Consider the following 23,674-nt stretch of genomic DNA (forward strand, 5'->3'; position numbering starts at 1 on the left):
TGCCTAATACAGAAAGTTAGCGCCAAGTATGTGTACACATTCAACCTTGGCGTGATAGGCCTTCTTAGTCAACAGCTTTTTGTTAATTATTGACATTAATTTGGGTATTCTGTGACTGTTTGATACTACATTAGTTTATAAGGCTAGCTGCTAATTCAGTTAGCCCTCAACTGGCTCCCAGTCATATCCGGAAAGTTAGCATGGCGTAAAGCAGAGACATTCGATGCTTGGCCTTGACATGATAGCTGTAAACAAATTACCTCGATTAAGATGTCCCTTGACTTTCTTACTCTACCTTTTGTGTTTCATGCTAGCTCATAGCTAGCTAGCCGTCAACTGGCTAGCTGACATATTCGAATAGTTAACGTAGAGTAAGCAGAAAAATTCTAACCTTGGCATGATAGGACTAGTCAGCAGCTTTTAGTAAACAATCAACCTAAATGTGGATCTCCTGTGACTGATGCTAAATTAGCCTGTAATGCTAACTGCTAGTTAGCTCGCCATGAACTGGCTAGCTGCCATATGCTGAAAGTCAGCATGGAGACATTCTAAGCTTGGCATCATAGGACTCTCAGTTAACAGCTTTTTGTAAACAATCAACTTAAGTGTGGATCTTCTGTGACTGTTTGACGCTACATTAGCTTCTCATGCTAGCTATCTGTCATCTGGCAAGCTGCCATATACGGAAAGTTAACGTTATGTAAGCGGGCACATTCTAAGCTTGGCATGCCATGTCCCTCAGTCTGCAGCTTTTTGTTATCAAATGACTGATTAAGATGTTCGGTGATTGTTATGAGGAGGTAATCAACAACTTGGCAATAATGTCAGTAGCCTCGTTGCAGTCTCTTCCATTTTCCCTGATGTCCATTGTGCTTCTTCAAGAAAGAAAAGAAGCCTTGGGGGAGTGAGTATGTTCCATGACAACGTTTTGATGCTTTTTTGTGTGCGTAAACGACAGCGGGTTGTCGTGGTGATGAAAGTCTTCCGACAGCCTTTCATGCGCTCCCAAATATGCTTGTCATGAGACGAGAACCCGAGTCCGACTTTGTTTGACGTCCTCGCTGACATGTTTTTTAAAATATATATTTTTATGGCTTTTATCCTTTCATTTGCTTTTTAGTTTTTTTCTTCTCGGTTTTCCAGACGGAGAGCGCGGTGTCCTTCTCATGTCATTACAGCAGTAAAATGATTTTTTTTTTTTTTTTTTAGTCTTTTGTGTGTGCGTGAAATGACTGTCATTGTCATTTTCTTTCCAATGAATGAGAGACCAAAGCAGCGCAGTCCATGATTACTTCTAACGCAAACAACATCAAAGCCTATGGCAAGCTGTTTGAGCATTTTATTTCATATCCTTGATTCAGCTAAAGGTACGAGTAGGCTTTTTAAAGAACAGTCATTCTACTATAGTACTGAATCGTCTTACTATTGAAGACAATCAATGTAGTAGCTGTATATGAAGGATATTGAATAAACACTCAAAACACAACAACAAATACATATTATTCGCGATTTTCACATTGTAGCTTATTTAACAATTTCATGTCATATTTTTGTAACTTGTAAAAATATGCTGGATGAAATATGGCAACAAAATGGCCAACTGCTTGTGCGTTATTTGAATCTTACGCGGCATGTTGTGATGGAGACGCGTTCCGGATTTCGGGCCAAGCGGACACACTGGTGCTTAATGCTAATGTTGTGGATCGGTGAAAAATGGCACCTACATACCAAAATGGCCGACTACCTGGAGGCTACGTCTCAAAGAGGTGCTTTGTGATCATTTTTATGCCTCTTGTTGTGATGGTTACCACAGTTATATTAATTTATTAGTTACAGTCAGTAGTTGCAGACAATACCGCCTCAACATAAAAATAACATGTTTTGTCAATACTGTACTTCACTGGAAGCTAATATCACAAGTTAAATTTTAGTTAGATTTTCGTTCATCCTGCCATGATGGAGCCTCATGTCGGATGGACTTGGAGTCAACTGGACGCAGAAGAAGAAAAAGAAGAAGAGTGCTAAGGGATTTGATGAAAGCTTGTATAAAGTCAACAAGTGCGATGGTTGTAAACAAGCTAAATCCATTAAATTCACGGTCAGTGCTTAATGGACATGCTACGCGCTAACAACGCTAACACTCACTGGCTATATTTCTGGGTTGAAAAAAAAAAAACAAGTTTTGAGTGACACCGGTCAAAAAGTGTTTCAGACTTGGAATTGACAGGAAAACTTTTGGACTTAAACTCAAAACATTTCCTGTGATGCTATTTGTGCTTTTTGTGGTGGTTTGGTTCGAAGGTGGCATTTCGTGGAGGGCCAGAGAGTTGAAGATTGTAGCATCTGGCACCAGTGTGTCAATTTACATGAAATCTGGCACCTGTCTTCATCACAACAGGACACACAAAAATCAGTTCAGAAACTATGCTGTGAAACATACACATAGTCAGCCATTTTGATTCTAAGGCCATCAATTATACTCAAATTTTCACTGTTTGCAGGCCGACCCATTTGGGGGTTGGAGGGGGCGTCTGCTGTATATAATATATAATGGATGACATTTAGGAAGTCAATTGCCTAACACTGTTTGTCCTCATCACATCCTCATCCTCTTCGCTGGTGTGTCTCCCCTCGTCTCCTCCCTCGGCGGTCGATTCAAGGTGACAAATTCACGTCGTCTTCTAGGGAGGCCTCCTCTGCTGACCTACTTTGACACACACACACACTCGCAGTCCAACGGTATCAACATTCAACAGTGCGTTTGCATCTCAACGTCATCCTTTCATGTGATCTTCAGGAGCAGAGATGAAAGTATGATCTCATGTTGTCATAATGGGGTGTTGTGTGTGAAATGCTGGAACATGAACATGTGAAAACAAAGTGAATATTTCTGGAAACATTTTTGTCTTTAATGCAATGTTCTACTCCCTCAGGTATACACACCTTGGCCTCCTGGGGGCAGTAGAATACAGACACATACATAGCCAAGGAGTCAATCAAAACCTCTCAGTTAGCCGCAGTAATATGAGTCCATCTCCAGGATAAACAATATACAGTATAGGATGGGTTTGTATTTGTCATTTAACTACAAGTTACGACTTAATAATTACTAGTAATACTACTACTGTTTCTACTACTACTACTACTACTATTACTAGTAATTAATAGTTAATTACTTTGTAATTTTAACAGAATTTATCTTTTTATTTCTTTCATTGGCATTCAGCTCTTAGCATTCAGCTATTAGCATTCAGCTTTCAGAAATTGCAACTTATTTTTAAGGTCTTTAAACACTTATAAAACAAAACAATACAATCACATATAAATACGTTTAATATATTGAGAGGGAACAAGATCAAATGATAACACAAAAATATTATACAAACAGGGTGTCTTGACATTTCACTCTGTTTGCAGTAAACAAATCCCGTTTTTTCCAAACTAACAAACTTAGCTTATCAACTTACAATATACACCAATAATCATTACCAAAATGTACATTTAAAAAAATAAACCTACCGCTGTCACTTTCTGTTGGTGGTAAAAATCAACATTACAGTAGATGACAAGGAATAATTTTCAACAAAGAACTAGGCTGTGCCGAAATGCTTCCCGTTTCATTCTTCTTCTCTCAAATTTACATCGTCTCAAAATAAATAAGTGTGCCACCATCTAGTGGTCAGAAATCGAATTACACATTGTATAAACAACAGATGCAAATAAGAGTTATCAGCTGTACAAAATGAAGTGAAGCGAACTAGTGGGACCCGTTATCATTATGCGTAGACAAAGTTATGTGGTTGTTATGTTTTGTATGACACTAAATTTCAACGGGTGGTGTCAGATAGCTTGAAGCCTCTCTTTTGAAGAATTGCTCACTAGCTGCCAAACTGTGGAGAGTGCTGAGACAATGATATTGTTAACATAATGTTACATGTCATTTATAGTATAGTAGTAGCAGTGCCTTCAGCATGTTTCTGCTTGGGGGGGGTTGTTGGGTAAGGGAGGGGGTTATAGGAGTATCCCGGTGCCCGAGGGACGAGGACGAGGGGCCGGGTCTGGATGGTGGATGTGGTGGGCGGAACCAGAGCCGGAGCGAGACGCACTGACCTGGAAGGCGAATGTTAGACTAACAGCGCTGAATGATTCATGCGAGACAATGTCGGCCGCAGCGACACCTTCATCTTTATTTGATGGACGGGCGGAGCAAAGCATGCTGGGAAAAGCACACTCGCAACGAGGATTTTATTGGGGGAATGCTGATAGGAGAGATCAGACAAATCAGACATGAGGAGCATCATGAAGAACAAAACGAATTGGATCTGCATCACCTTCATGTTAAAAAGGCTTTGAACACAGATTAGGGTTTCAAACCAGGATTGGGAACTCAAGTCTGCTTTAGGACTTCAAACAAGAGTTAGGGTCTCAAATTATTTGGTCCAAATATTTATTTATTTTTTTATTTGGGTTTTAATCAAGTTTAAGAGTTCAAATCAGGTTTAGGGTTTCAAGCCATCACGATATAAATTAAATTAGGGTTCCAAATTAAAGTTTTCATGTCAATGAATCTTCATTGGCTGCTCTAAATGTCAATCAATTTTCATTGGCTGCTCTAAATGTCAATCAATCACGATTGGCCGCTCTAAATGTCATTCAATCTTAGTTGGCTGCTCGACATGTCAATCAATCTTCATTGGCTGTTCTACATGTCAATCAATCATCTGGCTGTTCTACAAGTTAATCAATCATCATTGGCTGCTCTACATGTCATTCAATCTTCATTGGCTGCTCTACATGTCAATCAGTCTTCATTGGCTGTTCTACATGTCAATCAATCATCTGGCTGCTCTACATGTCAATCAATATTCATTGGCTGCTCCACGTGTCAATCAATCAGCATTGGCTGCTCTAAATATCAATCAATCTTCGTTGGCTGCTCTACATGTCAATCAATTTTCGTTGGCTGCTCTACATGTCAATCAAACTTGGTTGTCTTCTCTAATCTTTATCAGTCATTGGTGAGTTTACATGTCATGTCATTGAAAACTTTTTCAAAAAGAATTCCGCAACTCAGTGCAGGAGCAAAAAAAATAAATAAAATCTTTTTGTTTTTTTTAAAATAATTGTAATAACAGTTGAGGGCATTAGCAGACAAAAGGTTGCGACTTCATCAAAAAGTTGTTGTTGTTGTTGTGACTTCATTAAAAGGAGATGAGTGTGAGTTTTATTTTTGCTGGAAATGGTCCAGGGGAGCGATGACTCACATTGAGATTGTCCAGTGAGACAATTGAGCCAGGCTGCAGGATACCACCCGTGTGTATGTGCATGCGCACGTGTGTATGCGTGGATACGTCCGTGTGTTTGCGTGTGCTGGAGGTCATTTTGTCAGGCTGTCAGAGCCGCTCGCCTCATGTCCGTGTCGCCTCCTTCCCGCCGCCATCTTGTTGCTCTCGGGAGGCCGCCGCTGCGCCCCTTATTAATGTGCGTGTGTGCGCGCTGGCCTATATTTGACACCCGCGCATCCAGATGGTGGCGCTGGCCCACTGGCCTCCACGCGCAAGGCAAACATTGACACGTTGTCAGGAAACTAACTCGTGATGTCACCTGCGGACACGCCAAGGACGTGACAGACCGCACGCACACGCATGTTCATGTTTTATTCCTCGAGAACATCCATATTGTATAAGCTTGGGCTGTTGTTTTACAATTTAATGAGACTTTAAGATAGAAGGAAATGTATTTTTTTCCACATCGAAGTTAACGTAAAGTGAAATCAACTCTTCTCGTGTCAATAAAGTAGCGTTTCAAGATGAGGTTGGGGTTTCAAGCAAGGGTTAAGATTACAATTAAAGATTTCCAACCAGGGTTGGGATTTCAAAAATGGGTGACTTGACTTGACTTGACTTGACTTGACTTGACTTGACTTGACTTGACTTGACTTGACGAGGGTTTCAAGCAAGGGTTAAGATTACAATTAAATGTTTCCAACCAGGGTTGGGATTTCAAAAATGGGTGACTTGACTTGACTTGACTTGACTTGACTTGACTTGACTTGACTTGACGAGGGTTTCAAGCAAGGGTTAAGATTACAATTAAATGTTTCCAACCAGGGTTGGGATTTCAAAAATGGGTGACTTGACTTGACTTGACTTGACTTGACTTGACGAGGGTTTCAAGCAAGGGTTAAGGCAGTGGTGTCAAAGTCCGGTCCACGAGGGCCAGAGTCCTGCATGTTTTAGAAGTTTCCCATGTCCAACACAGCTGATTCATATTCAGGCTCATCAGCAAGCTCTGAAGGAACCTGATAGTGATCCTGATCATTGAATCAGGTGTGTTGGAGTAGAGAAACCTCGAGGATCAGACTCTGACGCCTGTGGGTTAGGGTTTCAAATTGGGGTTTCAAGCAAGGGTTAGGCTGTCAAGTAAAGGTTACAAGCCAAGGCTAGGGTTTCAAACAAGGTTTAAATTGGGGTATCAATCAATGGTTAAGGTTTTAAATTATGATTTCAAGACAGGATGGCGTTTCAAGCAAGGGTTATGGTTTCAATTTTTAGTTCCAAGTCAAGGTTATGCTTTTAAACAAAGATTCAGGTTTCAAATTAGGGTTCCCAATAAGTGTTAAGGTTTCAAATCAAGATTCCGAGATGGAGTTGGAGTTTTGAACAAGGGTTAGCGTTTTAAACTAAGGTAAGGGTGTCAGATTAGGGTTTTAAGCCAAGGTTATGTTTCAAACGAAGGCTAGGGTTTCAAATTAGGATTTCAAACAAGTGTTAGGGTTTCAAGCAAGGGTAATGATAATTGGGAGGTTCAAGCCATGGTTATGGTTTCAAATTGGGGTTTCAAGCAAGTGTTAGCATTTCAAATTTAGGCTTTCAAACCTATAGCTTCAATCAAGATTTAGGGTTTAAAAGTAGGGTTTCAAGAACCGGTTTTGTGTATGTATGTGACTGTGAGCGTGTTCCTGTCTCTCCTACAATCACGCAAACATGACATTTCATGACAAAACTGTTTCCTTGAATCTTGCATGTAAAAACGATTTCATCTTTTTCTCGTTGCTTTTGTGGTGTCGCCTTGAGTTTCTCCAAAACATCCGATGAAAAGCCAGGAATGTTTTTCACTCTTTTCAGCGTGAAGGCCAAACGCGCCGCTTTTGTGCGGCCAATCGGCTTCATTAGCTTCTCCGCCCTCACAATGCGGCGAGGACGTGTGAGGCTTCAAGTTGATTTAGTCAATCTGCACTTAAGACTATTACGCCAAGGCCGACAGTCTGTGTGCGCATGTGAGGATGAGAATGAAAATCTCAATGTCAATTACGACGATTAATGGTTTGTTTATTGTATTCATCAACTCTCTTTTACTCTGTTATATTGGACTAACGTTCCACTCCCTACTTGTATTTTTTATCTAGACATTGCTTGCACCATCTACAGCAGTAGTCAGAGACACTTGTGTAATATGACTCTGTTTCACCTCCTCACTAGGACTGTCTGATTTTGTGATTGCAATTTAATATGCAATTAATTTTTTCAAGGTGATTTTTTGTGTGTGGAACAAACACAAGTAGTAAATGAATCTGTGTTTGCAATAACCTAAACATGGCATGAGTTATGAAACAAAATCCACTTGTTTTCATTCATGCCATTTGCATTTTCAGTGGCCATTTTGCCACTTGCTGTCAACTGAAAATGACATCACAGGGTTCAGCTTGCGAACGTCACCTGAACGAACCCAGAAAACAGGTGAACCGAGACTGGCTCTGTGATGTCATTTTCAGTCGACGCTGTATAGATAAATAAATAGATAAATAAATAAATAAATATACTTAACGACTGCACACCAACCGAAACGCCCCCAACCCCCCCCCCCCCCAAATTGTAGCCTTTGTGATTTGAAAATTGCATTCTATTACATTGTGATATGGATTTGAATTAATTGATTGATTAATTGTTCATTCCTACTAATTACTAGTGACTCAATTTGACTAATCAAACGAAGCCAGGTAGTCACATGACCGCACGTCCCCACACAGAATTCAAAGTGATTTATTCGCGTAAAACGTGACAAAAATTTCTATTTGTCTTACAGATAGACTCAAGCAGACCTGCGGCCCGAATGATGATAAACAAGTATATAAAACAGGGGTGTCAAACTTATTTTTAAATTTTTTTTCAACAAACCGTAACTTTAGGTTGTGTATAAAATAATGACATCCATTGAGGTCAATTCCGTGTAGACGTTGCATTGCTCATCTGAGGATTGCTTGTGACATTCCGAAATTATGTTTTGATTTTGGCTGTCAAATTCTTATTATTTTTTTTACTTTATAAGAGCATCTTGCGAGCCAAATTCAACTCCTTCGTGGGCCTGATCCGGCCCGTGGGCCGTATGTTTGACACCTCTGATATAAAACATAGATGGATTATTAAAAAAAAAAAAAACAACACACACACACACACAAACATGTCTGCTTAAAAATGTTGGCATTTCAGCCTACAAGAACTCCACTTGGAACCTGATAAATATAGAAGAGATCTGTTTGCAAAACATAACGCTCAGGTCAACCACAGAATGTATATACTATTTGAGTTGAGTTCATTTTATTTAAAAAAATAAAAAAATAAAAAAATAAATTGATATTGTTGGGCAATGTCTACATTTGCATAATTATTATCTTATATTTTTACCAATTTGTCATGGCTTATCCAAAAAATACATCTCCATTTACTCACCAGTTACTCAATACTTAAGTATTTTTTTTCCCACTGTATACTTACTCAAGTAATTAATTACTTTATACTTTTACTCATATTACACTAAAGTTACTCAAGTTCAATTTTGGGCTACTCTACCCACCTCCGGCATGGAAACATCTCACTCAGGGTGACACTTTTCGTCTTCCTGGTGTGTGACCCTCAGCTGCTCTGCTCTTTAATTAACATGTCTGCTGTGTGTCTGGGTGTGTGCGAGGGAGAGAAGTTGTCTAATTAGCATGACCTCCCTTTGATCCACGGAGAATATGACATCACAATTGGGAAGATCCACAGGGATGGCAGCCTTACTGGAAACAGTCTGTGTGTATGTGTGTGTTTGCGTGCGCGCAAACACTTTGGTCTGATGGGGTGAGTGTGTGTGAATGTGTCTTTAGGCACTTTTGCACCAAAGGTACCAGGAACTATAGTGTTTTCTTTACCCTAGACTAGGAACTAAAATTGTGAAGGGGTAATATACCAAAAGAGGCGCTTTCACACCGCAGGAACTTATTCAGGAACTTCCCTATGTTCCGGGGGAGTTTGTCCAAAGTTTGCGTTCACACACAAAAGTAGTTCCGGGTCTGGGGGGGTCGAAACGGTACTACCTAAGTACCTAGGCATGAGGAGGGTATTTGGATGTACCCTGAACTACACAAGGTGGGGGCGTGTTGTCTAGTGTGTTATGATTGGTTGACTGGGTGAGGAGGTGTGTCGTTTTGGTTAGATGATTTTTTTTTCCCGCGGTAAAGCCGCCATTTCTTCTTTACTATACTCTATCGGGCGCTACGACTTTTTCTTCAAACATTTCGGCAATGGAAGGATTAAAAAACCGAGAGGTGGACGGACGAGGAAGTACAGGCTCTCCTGAGCAAACATGGGACGAGGAGACCCAACGGCACTTCGAAAGTCCAACAAGAAACGATAATAACCGCGAAGCTAGCAGAGTTAACATTACACACACAAAAGCAGGTGAGGGAAAAACTAAAGAAACTCCAACAGGACTAAAGGAAACTCAAGGACCACAACAACCACAGTGAAAATGACCGCAAAATTAATAAATGTATGAAAGACTGGACGACATTCTCGGCCACCGGATGGGTTGTACCACCAATAGTACAAAGGAGGACTCTGCAATCACCATGCTGGAAGCAATGTGCAAGGACACGGCAGTGTGCGAGGATTCATTGCCAACAGCCTTGCTAACACGCGAAGGTAAGACAGAATTGCCTCATGCACATCTTTGTATATACATTTATTTAGGTCGATGCTTGGTCGCAACGTGGCTTTTACTCCGCGCTAGCATTAAACTGTTAGCGTAGCATGTTAGCTTAAGCTTGGCAAAGTCACGCATCCAGGGCAACTCCGAGCCCATGTAATGTGAAATCATTCCTAAATCAATTAACCTAGTAAACGAAAAGTATTGTAGGCAGCTAACGCCGAAATAGCCCTGCTTTCAGTGACGAAATTGAAAAGCTTCGTGAAAAGGACGTGTGGAAGCTAGGCATACTATTCACTGTTAAAAGCAAAACAACCACTTCGTTTTTTGTTGGGTTTTTTTTTCCTTAATACAAAGCTCTGCATTCAACGTAACTAAAACGTTTTAACTTGTTAGTCTCATCACCTAACAACTCATAAAAAAAACAAAAAAAACAACAACTCATAAACAGTTCTAGGGAAACTGAAAAATAATGTTATGTACTGTGACTTACAGCTGGACCTTCTCTGCTCTCCTTTACGTTATGATGCCTCCCTGAACAGTCCTGGTATGTTTCATTTCATTTTATATAACTTCAAAAGCTTCATTTAAAACTTTTAAAGCAACACCCCACTCACAATTAATTTTGCTTCGTTGAATAAGGCAGTGTGTTTGTTTGTTTATTGGACATTATAAACAAATGAGTAGCAGTTAACATTTTAAAAGAAAGAAGAAACTTATTGCAATCATTCATAGTAGTTTACATGTTCAAAGGAGTAGAAAGAAGTTAAAAACTTGTCTAGTCCTACCCATTCTTTATATCTACTGACTCATTTCATTAAAAAAAAAAAAAAAAAGTACATTCCTGGAATGTATTAATTTACTACACATTTTCTTTTACTGGAATGTACTAAAAGAAAATGTGTAATCCTGCTTGTGTAAACAATTGCACCTTAACACATGCGTGCATTTGTCATTAACGTATGTACATGAAATTCATAGGCATACACAATAATAAATCCTCATACTCACATATACAATTTTCATTTCACTCATAATGGTGCATTGAGAAAGGAAAAAAAAAAAGTTACATTCCTGCAATTTTACTAGTGTGTATTGCCTAAAAAAGCTTCAAGTGCATGCCGCCATATTTGGCAATGTAGTGTGGCATATTCTGTTCTGTAACTATGAAAAATGAAAGTACATTAACGTGAGTGCCGTGTTTTACCCCTACCTAAATCATTGTACTGTACTCTTACTCATTGCACGAATCTGTTGAAACCGTTTAAGTCGATGCGTTAGGAAGGTACAAGCGAGGATGGTCCGTCCACAAGCAGAAACTGCGCCACTCGAACAGAGTTTCCTGCCCCTTTGTCAAGTTCCAATAAGTTCAAAGTCATGTAACTGGAAGCTCATCAAAAGTATTTACTGTCACTCATTGTACATTTACATCCCTATAGGTTAGCGGACACGGGACCGAGACCACCTATTTTTGGAATACCTGCACCAATTTGATGAAAAGAAGGGGGAGTCCACGAGTGCAACGTTCTTAGAAGAAATGCAGTTGCACAAGGAGGACCTTGAACTCAGACGCGAGCAGCACAAGGAGGAAGTTGACCTCAGAAGCGAGGAGCGCAAGGAAGATCAACACGTGGCACATGAGCTGGTTGAACAAAGGCACGACAGAGAGTTCCAAATGGGCTTCCTGGCAGTCCAAAACAGACTTGTGGACACAAATAAGCCAAATGCATAAGTAATAAATGCTTTTGTTTTCATATCACTTTTGTGGTTCTGGTTTTTTTTCCACACGAATAAAAACTTATGCTCAATGAATTCTTTTTAATGTTTTTATTTTTGACAAACAGTAATGCAAACATAATTACAGCGTCCCACCATTCAGAGGTTCTGATGTTCTTCCACTCCCTGCGCGGAACACACCCAGATTGGTAGAAGTGGCAAATCTGAAACAGAAACACAACAAATTAATAAATGTTAATATCTACATTAATTACTTTTGTGCAACAGCCTTGTGATTTACATGACAGAATACCTTAAAATAGCGGAATATGCACCAATTTATGGCCCTATGATAAACCACTGGCTTGAGGTGGCAATCTGACACTTCCAAAATCAGCACTTTTCCCAAAATCTCGGCACCTTTGTTCTAACATTCGTGCATCGTCAAAGAAAGCAAGACATTTCAACACTTTGGATCGGTCAATCATGTGTTTAACAGAAAAAAAAAAAGAAAAAAAAAACATGCGAACAGACTAACAATACATCCAGGTCCAACGGTATTATGAAATATGCAGCGTACATGTAGCGTGAACAGCAACTCGCCATCAAGCCCTATTTTGCCGTGAATTGCACGAGAACTAGGCAGGAAACACCAGTTTCCAGCGATTGCCCTTTTCATGGCAGAAAGTACGACAAAATATTCCACAAACGACCGACGCGCGGGGACACACGCAAGTAGACGTGCAACTGAACGCGCCAGTCATACGTTGTGTTTAAGGCACTAATACACTCTGTAACTTCATTTTTTTTCCGTGTTCTCCACCTTGCAAGGGGAGCTCCGTTACATGTTACAGCTTAATTCCGATGTGAAATAAATTTCGTATAATTGTGTTTAAACCTTACCAGTGCACGTCTTCGTGCTTGCAGGTTTGACTGTCTTTCCAAGTGAGCAAGTCCTGCCCATTTCTCATCTTGATGTGGTAATACGGCGGGTCCCAATGGTTCTCATCAGCCTTTCCCGTGAAGTTTTAATTGCTGCAAACACAACTCTGTACAACGAAAACGAAAAGATGATATGCCTTGTATCGTAACAAATGGCGATGGAGGGTCAAAGGTCGCGTTTTTCAACGTCACCCTGCTTGTTTGTCATTCAGTTTTACCGGTACCGCCACTTGCTGGACAGGCGGGGTAGTGCTGTTTTTTTCCTCCCCTGACTTACGTCATCAGTCTCATTTGAATAAACTACCCTGCCCGCTTTCAAGCTGTGTGAACGCAAACTCGTGGGCCGCTCACAAGTTCTTCGGACCCGGAACTGACTCTACCATGAACTCAAAGTTCCTGGGCTTTTTGGTGTGAAAGCGCCTAAGAAGACCCCGCTAGTGAGTTCCAGGAACTTTTGGTGCAGGTTCAGAAGCTCGGAAATGATCTGATGGGAGCCTTCCCTTAAGACTGTCATGACTAGGGTCATGCAAGGGTTATGCTTTCTGTCGTGACTAGGGTCATGTAAGGGTTATGTTTAAACCTAGGGGTGCACCAGGCGGTGTCCTTTGAGGGGGGAGTACTGTCATGACTAGGGTCATGCAAGGGTTATGTTTACTGTCATGCAAGGGTTATGTTTGGGTCGTGACCGTGAGGTCATGTCTGTTTTGAACTGATGTATCCAGCATCTAGTTTCAACTGGTCTTAAGCTATGTGATGTCAGAAGTTATGTGATGTCAGGAATCTTTAATCTCTTTATCTGGTCAACAGCCAATCAGATAATACAATGTCAGTCCTGTTACCCACATGTCTAACCGAATCAGATCGATTCGTTGTCGATATAAGCCGGTCTGAGAAGTGTGTGTTTTTGTCAATTATTACCTCTGTTCCTCTGTGCACCTCCACAGCCCAAGTTAGCTTAGCGTCTAGTCTCGTCAAGTTTGTTCTACGCCACTCGATGTTAAGCGAATAAAGAGTTAAAATCTCATTTGCGTCTGCGTTTTTGGGATCCAACTCCAGAACATAACAAAGACAAAGCGCGCCGCCATGATGTCTCCATTCGCATCTTTTCTCTACTCGTCGTATCTGCTTGTTTGCACTACCCCTCCACCCCTTAATGAGACGGGTGGGGGGACAGGTGGAATCCGCGCACAAACACACACACATATGCACACAGATGGTGGTCATGGTCCCTGCTGGTTCTTCTGTGTTGTTGTTGGGTCCACTGAGCCACGCGTGATGAAGTGGAAACACACACAGACACACACTAGTATAGCACATATGGGGCTCAGCATCCAAACAAGTCACCTGCTATTCCACACTAACACACACAAACACTCACACACAATGTACTTGAGAGGTTGTGCGACTGTCAGTATTCGTTAGCTCTGACTTTGCGTTACGCAACGCTACCAAGACGCTATTGCTGCATTTCCACCACAGAATATTCTTTAGCCTAGAACTAGATACGTTGGGCTCATTTTTGGGGAAAGGAAAATTGTTCAGTGGGTCGTACTTTCGAGAAGACCAGGAACCTGACTCCCGAGTGCTACAAAATTCTTGGAACTGTCAGTGAAAATGTCCTTCAGTGTTTGGAATTTTCTCAAAGACCCTGCAAGGGCCAGTAGTACTTTTGAGAGGAGCAATAAACTTTAGCATGCAACTATTTAGTCCCAGGAACTACAAAGGCAAAACATATTTCAGGAATTTTAGACGGAATTGAGGCTTTATATTTCTTTGTCATTTGTCTAAATGTAGTTCCAGGGTGATTCATTATACCTTTACGACGTAGGGACTTTTTAGTTCCAGGAATTACAAAGACTAAAGGTTTCTGGGATGTTCTGCGGAAATTAGAACCTTTAGGGTGGAACGCTTTAACTTCAAGACCTACAGGTTTTTAGTAACTACAGATAGAAATAAGGATTTTGTTTTTGGACCTTTGCTCCCTTAAAATTGCCGGGTTAAAAATTACCCATATTGGGTGTTAAATTAGTCATTTTAAACCCAATTAACTCATTCACTCCCAGCCATTTTCACAGAAGTAATCCCGTTCGCTCCCAGCTGTTTTACTGAATTTTGACTGGCCCATAGAATATTGTGTTCAATTGCTATAAGGGACCTATCAAAAGAAAGATTAAAGTCTCTTCTTTCATCAGGAAAAAAAGTATGTTTCTATCTGTTTCTGTTTTGCAGCAATTAGCATTAGAAGAGAGCTAAGTTCCATCAGTTTTCACAAATCTATTTAAAATGAGTGAGTAATTTAGCTTTTTTTTCTAGATGGCCCTGGTTGATCTCCTTTGCTCTGCTGCCACCTGTTGGCCGTTTGTGTAATAACTACCATTTCTGCAACCGTTATTTGCAATTGAGAGCCTTCTGTATGCTTTAGCATAAAAAACAAAACAAAAAAAACGTATAAATACGTCTTTGGGACACTTAAAACAAAAAACAACTTATTTACACGTTTTGGGGAGCAAATGAGTTAAATGGGTTGAAAATAAGGTTAAAAATAACATATAGTGGGTTACTATAACCCAACAGTTTTAAGGGTACATGTTTGAGTAGAAACTTTTAGTTCCCAAAATGAATATTACCAAGAAGTAACATTTCCAAGTAATTTGACTTTTGTGTTTGGAGTAAGTATTCCTGTATTTTTTAGTTACAGGGTAGTAAAAAAGAACAGATAGTACTTTTGCGAAGTCCACAAACATTTGGGAGAGCATTCAACATATTCCACTGGAACCTCTCCGTTCCGGTAAAAAGTCCCTGAAGCCCGTACTGCATTATACTGAGTGAGCACAGTTTCTAACATTGTGATACATGAAGGTGACAAGTAGAACCTTTAAAAGCGTACCGGGATCAGCGGCACATGATGGAAAACTGACAAGTTAGATTATTGTGGATTATTTATCCAAGGAGAAGGTCAGCGATGCGTTCAGGTGCTCCCCAAACGACTGCCGTGTCCTTGATGTGACAGGCCACGCACATCATTGGGAAATTCAAGGGTCATAGGTCGCATGCGTAAAGGTCGCAGGCTGAAGAGATGTGATGGATGCAGACATGTCGGACCACCAGAGACTGTTTGGACTGATATGATTGACACGTGGTCGGGCCAATGAGAATTGTTCCTCCCTTTATATCTGCCACTCTTGTGGGATGACTTTCAACAACATGTTGGAATATTTTTCTATATTTTAAACATTAGTCATGGCTAAATATTCCATTTTGAGAAAAGAATAATATTGCTGTTGTTGAATTTATACTTAATCAGTACATAGTCGTGTTTTGAATTTTAAAAAATGCACTTTTTAAAAATTTTATGTTTCAAAAATATAGTTAAAAAAATATCACAGTATTTTATTTAACCCCTGGGCATTATCTTATTTTGAAACGACTTGGTCAGAACCATCAAAACCCGAAAACCGGTCACAATAACGCCGAAGGGTTAATTCGAATAATTGAATCTTTTTTTTTTAAATATTACAAGATGTTGCACTTTTTTCCATCTTAAAATTTTTACAATTTATTTAACCATAATTCATATTATTTTTTTAATTCACATAGATACCATATTTTGTTATTTTATAAAAATGTAAAAATTGGCATTAATTTACAAGGTGTCACATAATTTAAGGTAAAAAGTAAATATTACAAGCAATAACACCATTTTAATGTATCTAAAGCTATTTTGTAAACTGAATGTTACAAGATACTCTGCTAGGATTTTGCTATTTTAATAAATGGGAAAAAAAATAATAAAATATTACTTTTAATATTTATTTATTTATTGTCTGTTGTTTATTATTGTGTGGCATTATTAACATTTATTAATACTAAACAAATTATTATTTGTATTAAAGAATTAAAAACTACATTAAAAATATATATAACACACTGAACTTTTTTTAGGAACAGCAACAAAATGAAGCCAGTACATGTTTTTGAATTGTTTTATAAAATTTATAGAATATGGAATTTATTATGTTATATTCAGACCCGTCACCAGAAAGAAATTGTAGGGGGGGCATTACCTTTTTTTGGGGGGGGGCACACTTTATCAACCTAAATCTAATGTTCATCAGGTTGAACAGCGGCATTGTGACAACTGCAAAAGTGTTCAGAAATATTTTCTGTCACTTAAAAGCGGCAGTTCGTTCTGAAATCTAAAAGACAAACTGAAAAAAAATGTGTAGTTCATTTTGCATTTATTCAACTCAAAAGTTCATTTGAAACAAATCCACTCTTCACTTCTGTAAACAACTCTGTCCGAATGAATGACTCAGTGACCCAGCCCCTTCTATCTGGAATTGGCTAGCAGTTGCCTTCATTTGCGTGTTGGATTAGGGCTGTACGATATGGACAAAATTTCCTTTCATTTTTGCCAGACATCTCTATTCTTTGATCTTTGACTCAGCATGAGACTTCACATCATTTTACTTTTTTTATGGTGCCTTCTGTATTTTGTGTTATTTTATTTCTATACTTGTACAGATTTTTTTTTATAGTATTTTATTTGCGTGTATACTTATCTACTTATATTTACTCTAATTAATTTTATTTTGTGTTATTTTATTTCACTTGTGTCTACTAAAAGACTAATTTCTATTCCATGCACAGCACTTTGTATGCAGCAATGGCTGTTTTAAAGTGATTTAGAAATAAGGTTGAGTTATGTCGATGATATACAGAAACAACATATGGGTTCAGTGAAAAACTTAGCAGAATATCAATCCAAAAGGATGTGTAAAGTGCTGTTTTTTTTTTTATTAGAACTTAGTGACAGTCATCAACATGAATAAACTTGGCAATAAAAAAGAGAATTCAACTCACATTGTACTGTAACTGCTTTAGTGATAAATAATTTTATGCTCCTTAGTTGTTGTTGTGTATGTGTGACTGCTTGGGTCTGTACTGTGAATTGCTACAATTCATCCGTGCTGTGTGGCTTGACTAATTAAAATAAAAGTTTGACACTCACTTGTAAACGTAACCAGTGGACTCAGGATTCCAATTGATGTCAACTGTGTCATCCTGGATCGAGGTTTGGCATTTGGTGGCTCCCATTAAAGCGGCACGACGTGCTCACTGCTCAGTCTTTGTCCCAGCGCCAGCCGGCAAATGCGCACTATCGTCTGCAGAGTCTCCCCCCACCCCACCCCATCCCTCCTGATCCTGATTGTCATTGGCTCGCTTAGTTGTCAATCACAGCCAAACTTGAAAGGAGGTATGTGGTTGGCTGGCACGCCATGCTTTACTTAAAACAGAAGGCGCAAGTTTACGTGACTGATAGGACGAATAGTTGGTGAGTCATCTTGCTAGGGCGGGCACGACTGACTGACAGGGCGGGCACGGACCCCCAAGGCCCGCCCATGGCGACGGGTCCGGTTATATTATCCTTGTATTAACGTGAATGGCACCTCGATTCTTGCCAATCAGGTAAGGTGAACGTGTGTATGTGTGTCAAACACAAAAGTGTGTGTTAAGCCAGTGTGTCTTCATGAATAAAACACAATCTCCGCTTTGATAACATCCTCTCCTTCCTCCTCCTCTTTTTCTTCTTGTGCTGTTTATCCCATCCCGAGTTCCCGACCTTCTTCCCCTCTCACCTGACGGCAAGCTCGCGACTCCTCATCCGTCTGCGTCGCTCGCCATCCTGGGCAGGAAGTGGAGCGAGAGGGGGCGTGGAGAAGGTCCCCTCGGGTCCGCCTCGTCTCCATATTTTTTTATGATGCATCCCGTAAAAAATAGTCCCGACGAGGCGGCGGCCGGCTGCTCGCTTCCCCGTCTGTGCATCCTCCTGTTCACAGGGAACACACGTTACTTGTTGCTTTTTTCCCCCGCTTAAACTATTCTATCTAAGGGGAAAAAAGAAAAACAACAATCAGAACACGGTTGTGTGACTAAATAAGGAGAAAATAGCCTGCTTGAAACTGGTTGGGGAACCTGGAGACAAACAAGTATAAAAAGCAAAACGAAACAAGAGTTGGGATCTGATTGGCTCAACTAAATTTATTTTACAATAAGGAATTTGAAATAATAAACACAAGCTTCAAGTAGTTTAATGCCACTCCCAGTTAAAATTTACCATCAAACTAAACATCAAATATTAGCCTCTGCTACATGCTAATAACCTGGCAATAGCCAGATGGATATTACATATCCTCTCCACAGTAATTTCATCGGGAAAAGTTCTGTACAATAATTTGAGCTGATTGGACGATGCGACATTCTACACGTTTGTTTTAACCAATCACGGCCACGGGTGACATTTTGTGTTCGTTCTTGCCGAAGGGGGGGAAAAGCACGAACATCTTACCAGCTAGAAATGCAAGAAGCGCCTCTCGTTGTACAACATTCAACAAGGAAACGGTAAGTCATTCTGCAAGAACAGAATTAATTGCAGCGTCCATTCGTCCATGTTAGGTTTGTTTGTTAGCTCCGGCGTCGGCGCTGGCTTCCGGGTTTCGTCACAGTTGCATATCCCGCCCCCAAACACAATGTCGCTCTGTGATTGGTCCGAACGGCGGTTATCTGCGGGAGCGGCACAAGATGGGATTCTCTGGAGTTTGTTAACTCACAAATACTGTGAGAATTCATCTTGCGAGAGCAAGGTTAACATGCTAACATACAATGAAACTCCATAGGCATTTGTGCTAACAATTAGCATCTGCGTATTTACCCTTGAATCAACAGATATGGCAACAGAAAAAGTGTATGAACAGATATATATTCTTTATCAATAATGCTTCTATACTAAGAAATCATCATCATTAGCAGCAACAACAGAACCAAAGACAAAATAGAGGTACAAGAACAGTTCAAAAATAAATAAATAAACAACAAGAACAACACCTGTTGGAACTTGGAAAAGTGGTTCTCCTCAGATTCTGTCTTGGTGCAACGATGACGGATCCTCAATAGCCTCACTTTGCTTATCACCCCCCCACCCCCCAGTAAAACAGGCCAAAATCCAGATGTCAGGGGGTAAAACGAGGCAATTTGCATACTAGATATGGATTAACTTCACACGAAAGAGCAGAAGTAAGTTTGAAGTCGGGGTTAAACATTTTTATGGAAATAGCCGCTCTTATTTCCGTAGGTAGGGCATTTGAATATCGAATGCTCTACAAGGAAAAAGACACAGAGCACAATAAACAACAACACCAAAATAGAAAAGAAGGCAGACGAAGAAGAGCCTAGTTCATTTTTACCCCTGCAGGGGGGTTTTAGGAAAGGGAGAGAGATTGGGGGTGGGTGGGGGGTGTATGTTATCCCTTTCTCCTCCAACTGAGACTCCTTTCTCAAGGTCATACACACACACGAACGCACACACACAGTCTTAGTCTTTTCACTCCCGTTCTTGTCTGTACTCTGTACACAGCCAAGTCTCAGTCAACCATCTGGACGTGCACACACTCACACACAGTGTATTTATGATAATCGACCAAATGCTGCCATTGATTTTTTTTTTTTTTTTTTCCAGTTCTGTGTCTATGCTTGTGTGCTTTCCTTTTGACGTCGGACTCCATTTTGCATCTCCGCAGGCTGAAAAGTTTGCATTTTTGAACAATATTTGTTTAACCTTTTCATCGCAAGGACAAGACATCATGGCATCATCAAGTTGAAGTTTATTTCCTAACTAAATAGAACACAAATATTTATATTGCTTTTTTGGGGGGGGAGACCAAAACGGATTATTTGCATTTCCATTCAATTTAAGGGTGAATATACAAGTGTTTTGGCTCACAAGCATGGTCACAGAACAAATTAAACTTGTATTTTAAGGCAACGCTGTCGTGAAAAAGTGAAAACCCTCTGACTACTTTCCACTTCCACCTGAGAGACTCCACTTAGACTGCATATTACATACGGTATTATTTTCTGCTACATTCACTTCTAAAGGTTGCATTTAATGAAAAGCTGTAAATAAAGTTGCAACATTAAAAACTCCTGGAGTAAAAGCACACGCGTGTGTCGCTGTTGTTTGCCACGTTTATCCTCACACGCGTGCAACTTGATTTGGCTTCAAATGGCTGCAGCATTGCTTACCATCATAAAGTAAAGCGACGCTATTGTTCAAATCTCAAATGGGACATAACATGCGCACGCACCCGCACTTGCTTCTGCTTGCATTTTACACAACTGGCTGCAAATTCAAGGCTGTTCATTAGTCAGGCGGGGTCAATTCCCCAAACAATGTGTTTGGTGTCACAATAAAAAGGGTCTTTTTACGGCCTCGGAGCCGTAAAATGCTATTAAACAGATAAAACAGCCGCCAACGAGCATCAGGAGGATGATAAAAGGAATTGCCTTGATAAACTCCGCGCATATCTGCGCCGTCCTCGCCTCTGTGGAGCTGAGAGGGGGGAGGATAGTGAGGGGTATGTGGGAGGAAAAGGTGGGGGTCTGCAGCTCTACAGTGCCACCATGAGGTGCTTGGAAAATGTCTGGAATGTTTGCGAAATTCAGCCCCTGAAGCCAATTCCACGTAGCAACATGAAATTTGTCAGCCATGTCTATCATGAGTAGACCCACACACACAAAAAAAAAGTCTCAAGAAGCCAAGTGGGAAAAGACACTGGAAGTCAGCCATTTTGTTTTGAAGCTATAAACAGAGTTTTTGATCATTACAAGGGCCCCCTCATTTTTTGGGGGAAAACTTTGGAACTTGAAATTAGGTAGACATGTCTATAAATCTACAAAAAAAATAAAAATAAAAAATTCTCAAGAAGCCATGTCGGAAAAGACATTAAACTCTTTGACTGCCAGGCGTTATAAAAACAAAACAAAAAAATCCACAGTGCCCGCCGCTTTTGAGCATTTTAACTCATCTTTCAGGGCAAAAAGAATATTGTTTGCCTTTACTACATATACAATGTGGCTACGAAATGAAAGATCGCATTCCATTCATTGGAATTTTACTAATCATCATGAAACGTCTTTGGCAGTCAAAGAGTTAAAAGTCGGCCATTTTGGTTCAAACTGACCATTTTCAGGGGAGTTGTTTTTTTGTTTTCTCTCTTTCTCCCCCCCATCTTCAGATGGCATTCCAAAAGGAACTTTTCCTAGGTTGTTTCCAAATTGCTATTTGAATCATATGCTAACTTGTAACTAGACTGATGGGTAGGCGAGACCGGGGCTATTTGCATCACTATTTATACTTTGATATATTTCTTTGAATCAATACATCATATATAAACAAAACGAGCACGTCCGCCTCCCAGTTCTGAGGACTCCGGTTCGAGTCCAGGCTCCGGCCTTCCTGGGTGGAGTTTGCATGTTCTCCCCGTGCCCGCGTGGGTCTTCTCCGGGTACTCCGGTCTCCTCCCACATTCCAAAGACATGCATGGCAGGTTAATTGGGCGCTCTGAATTGTCCCTAGGTGTGCTTGTGAGTGTGGATGGTTGTTCGTCTCTGTGTGCCCTGCGATTGGCTGGCTACCAGTCCAGGGTGTCCCCTGCCTACTGCCCAGAGCCAGCTGAGATAGGCGCCAGCACCCCCCGCGACCCTTGTGAGGAATAAGCGGTCAAGAAAATGGATGGATGGATAAACAAAACGTATACCAGATGAACCAAATACGTAAACAGACTTGTCAGAGGTGCATTTATAGGTCCATTCTTTGCATATGTGACAACTAACCCCAAAATGACTGAGACAAGTTTCCCCAAACGACCATGTTGGCTAAAACTTGCTCTAGTTTAAAGTTAGCTTAAAACAGAGCCGTGACTGAGGCATGACAAGATGCCTGAATCTCTCCTCTAACGAGTCCACACAATTTGCTGCTAGAATTTGTCTATGTTTGACGCCTGTTTCAAAATATATGAAGATTAAAAGAAATTACTTGGGGTTGTGCAAAACCGATAACTGACACTCATCTCAGCTCACAATGTGCTATTCTCTTCTCAGACAGTACACAACCCCTGATCATTTATACGAAGAAAACTAGTATTCCACTTTTTCGTTGCGCCCTCTGGTGGAGAAGAAAATTGCAATGTGACAACTTACCCGTGAAACAACTCGCCCCGGTCTCCCTAATGCTAAATTACAAAACATTTCAGTTTTCATTATTGTCTGTAGTCAGAACACGGTGTTGGAATTCAAATAACATCATAAGATAAGAATTGAATCAAACTTCATGAAAACTCAAATACAAAATGTTTCAAGAAGACACAAGACATCTGTGATGTTGGTTTGAAGAGGTTATTTTTCAGGTCTTCTTCAAAGACGAACTTGTCCTTGATATTTTTGTCCATTAGGCATCAAATGTGAACCTCATACAGTATAGTAGACAGATGGGTGGTGTTAAATTGCGAAGAGTTTAAGTTTTAATCATTGTGTGTGGGCTGAGCATGGCAGAAAACTTTGACGACTTGCCATAAAATATGAAACTGCTCGTAGTCTGCAGTAGGTGTAAAACTACTGCATCATTATATAAGATGCGTCTAATGTTGTGAGCTTCTCTGCGCCTCAATATACCACCGGGTTGCATCTCCTCTTAAATAAATGCCACACCTCATATTGATGCCTGTATTTTTCACATCAGAGATCACACACAAGCATTTTGTACAAATAAATGCCTGAGACTCAAAATTGTGCATTGAGTGTGAATGCTTGTTTGTCCTCTTGGCCAAAATCACCTGGGCTAGGGTGCCAGATGAGGACAAGCCCCAAATGGATGGAATAAAGGCCTCTTCTCCAAAAATACTTGGTTGAGTAAATAAAATTAAAAGCAATTTCCGTTATGACATTGATGCTCAGAACTTGTATATCACATTTAAGTATTTTAATGTCATAATTAACATGTGTTCTCTAAGCAAAAAAAAAAAAAAAAAAAAAAAGTGTTTCATAAGTCTAGCATGGACATGTGAAATTGGTCTTTTGTTGCCCTCTAACGGCAACAATGGGTATAATCAACAGTTTGTGTTAAATGAGCACATCTTTTTATACATAAATAAGTATTTAAAATAACTTGGAATTAAAAAATGTGGCGCTTGCATTATAAGAAACAAAAATTGGG

Source organism: Festucalex cinctus, chromosome 11 (assembly GCF_051991245.1).
Source record: "Festucalex cinctus isolate MCC-2025b chromosome 11, RoL_Fcin_1.0, whole genome shotgun sequence".
Lineage (NCBI taxonomy): Eukaryota > Metazoa > Chordata > Actinopteri > Syngnathiformes > Syngnathidae > Festucalex > Festucalex cinctus.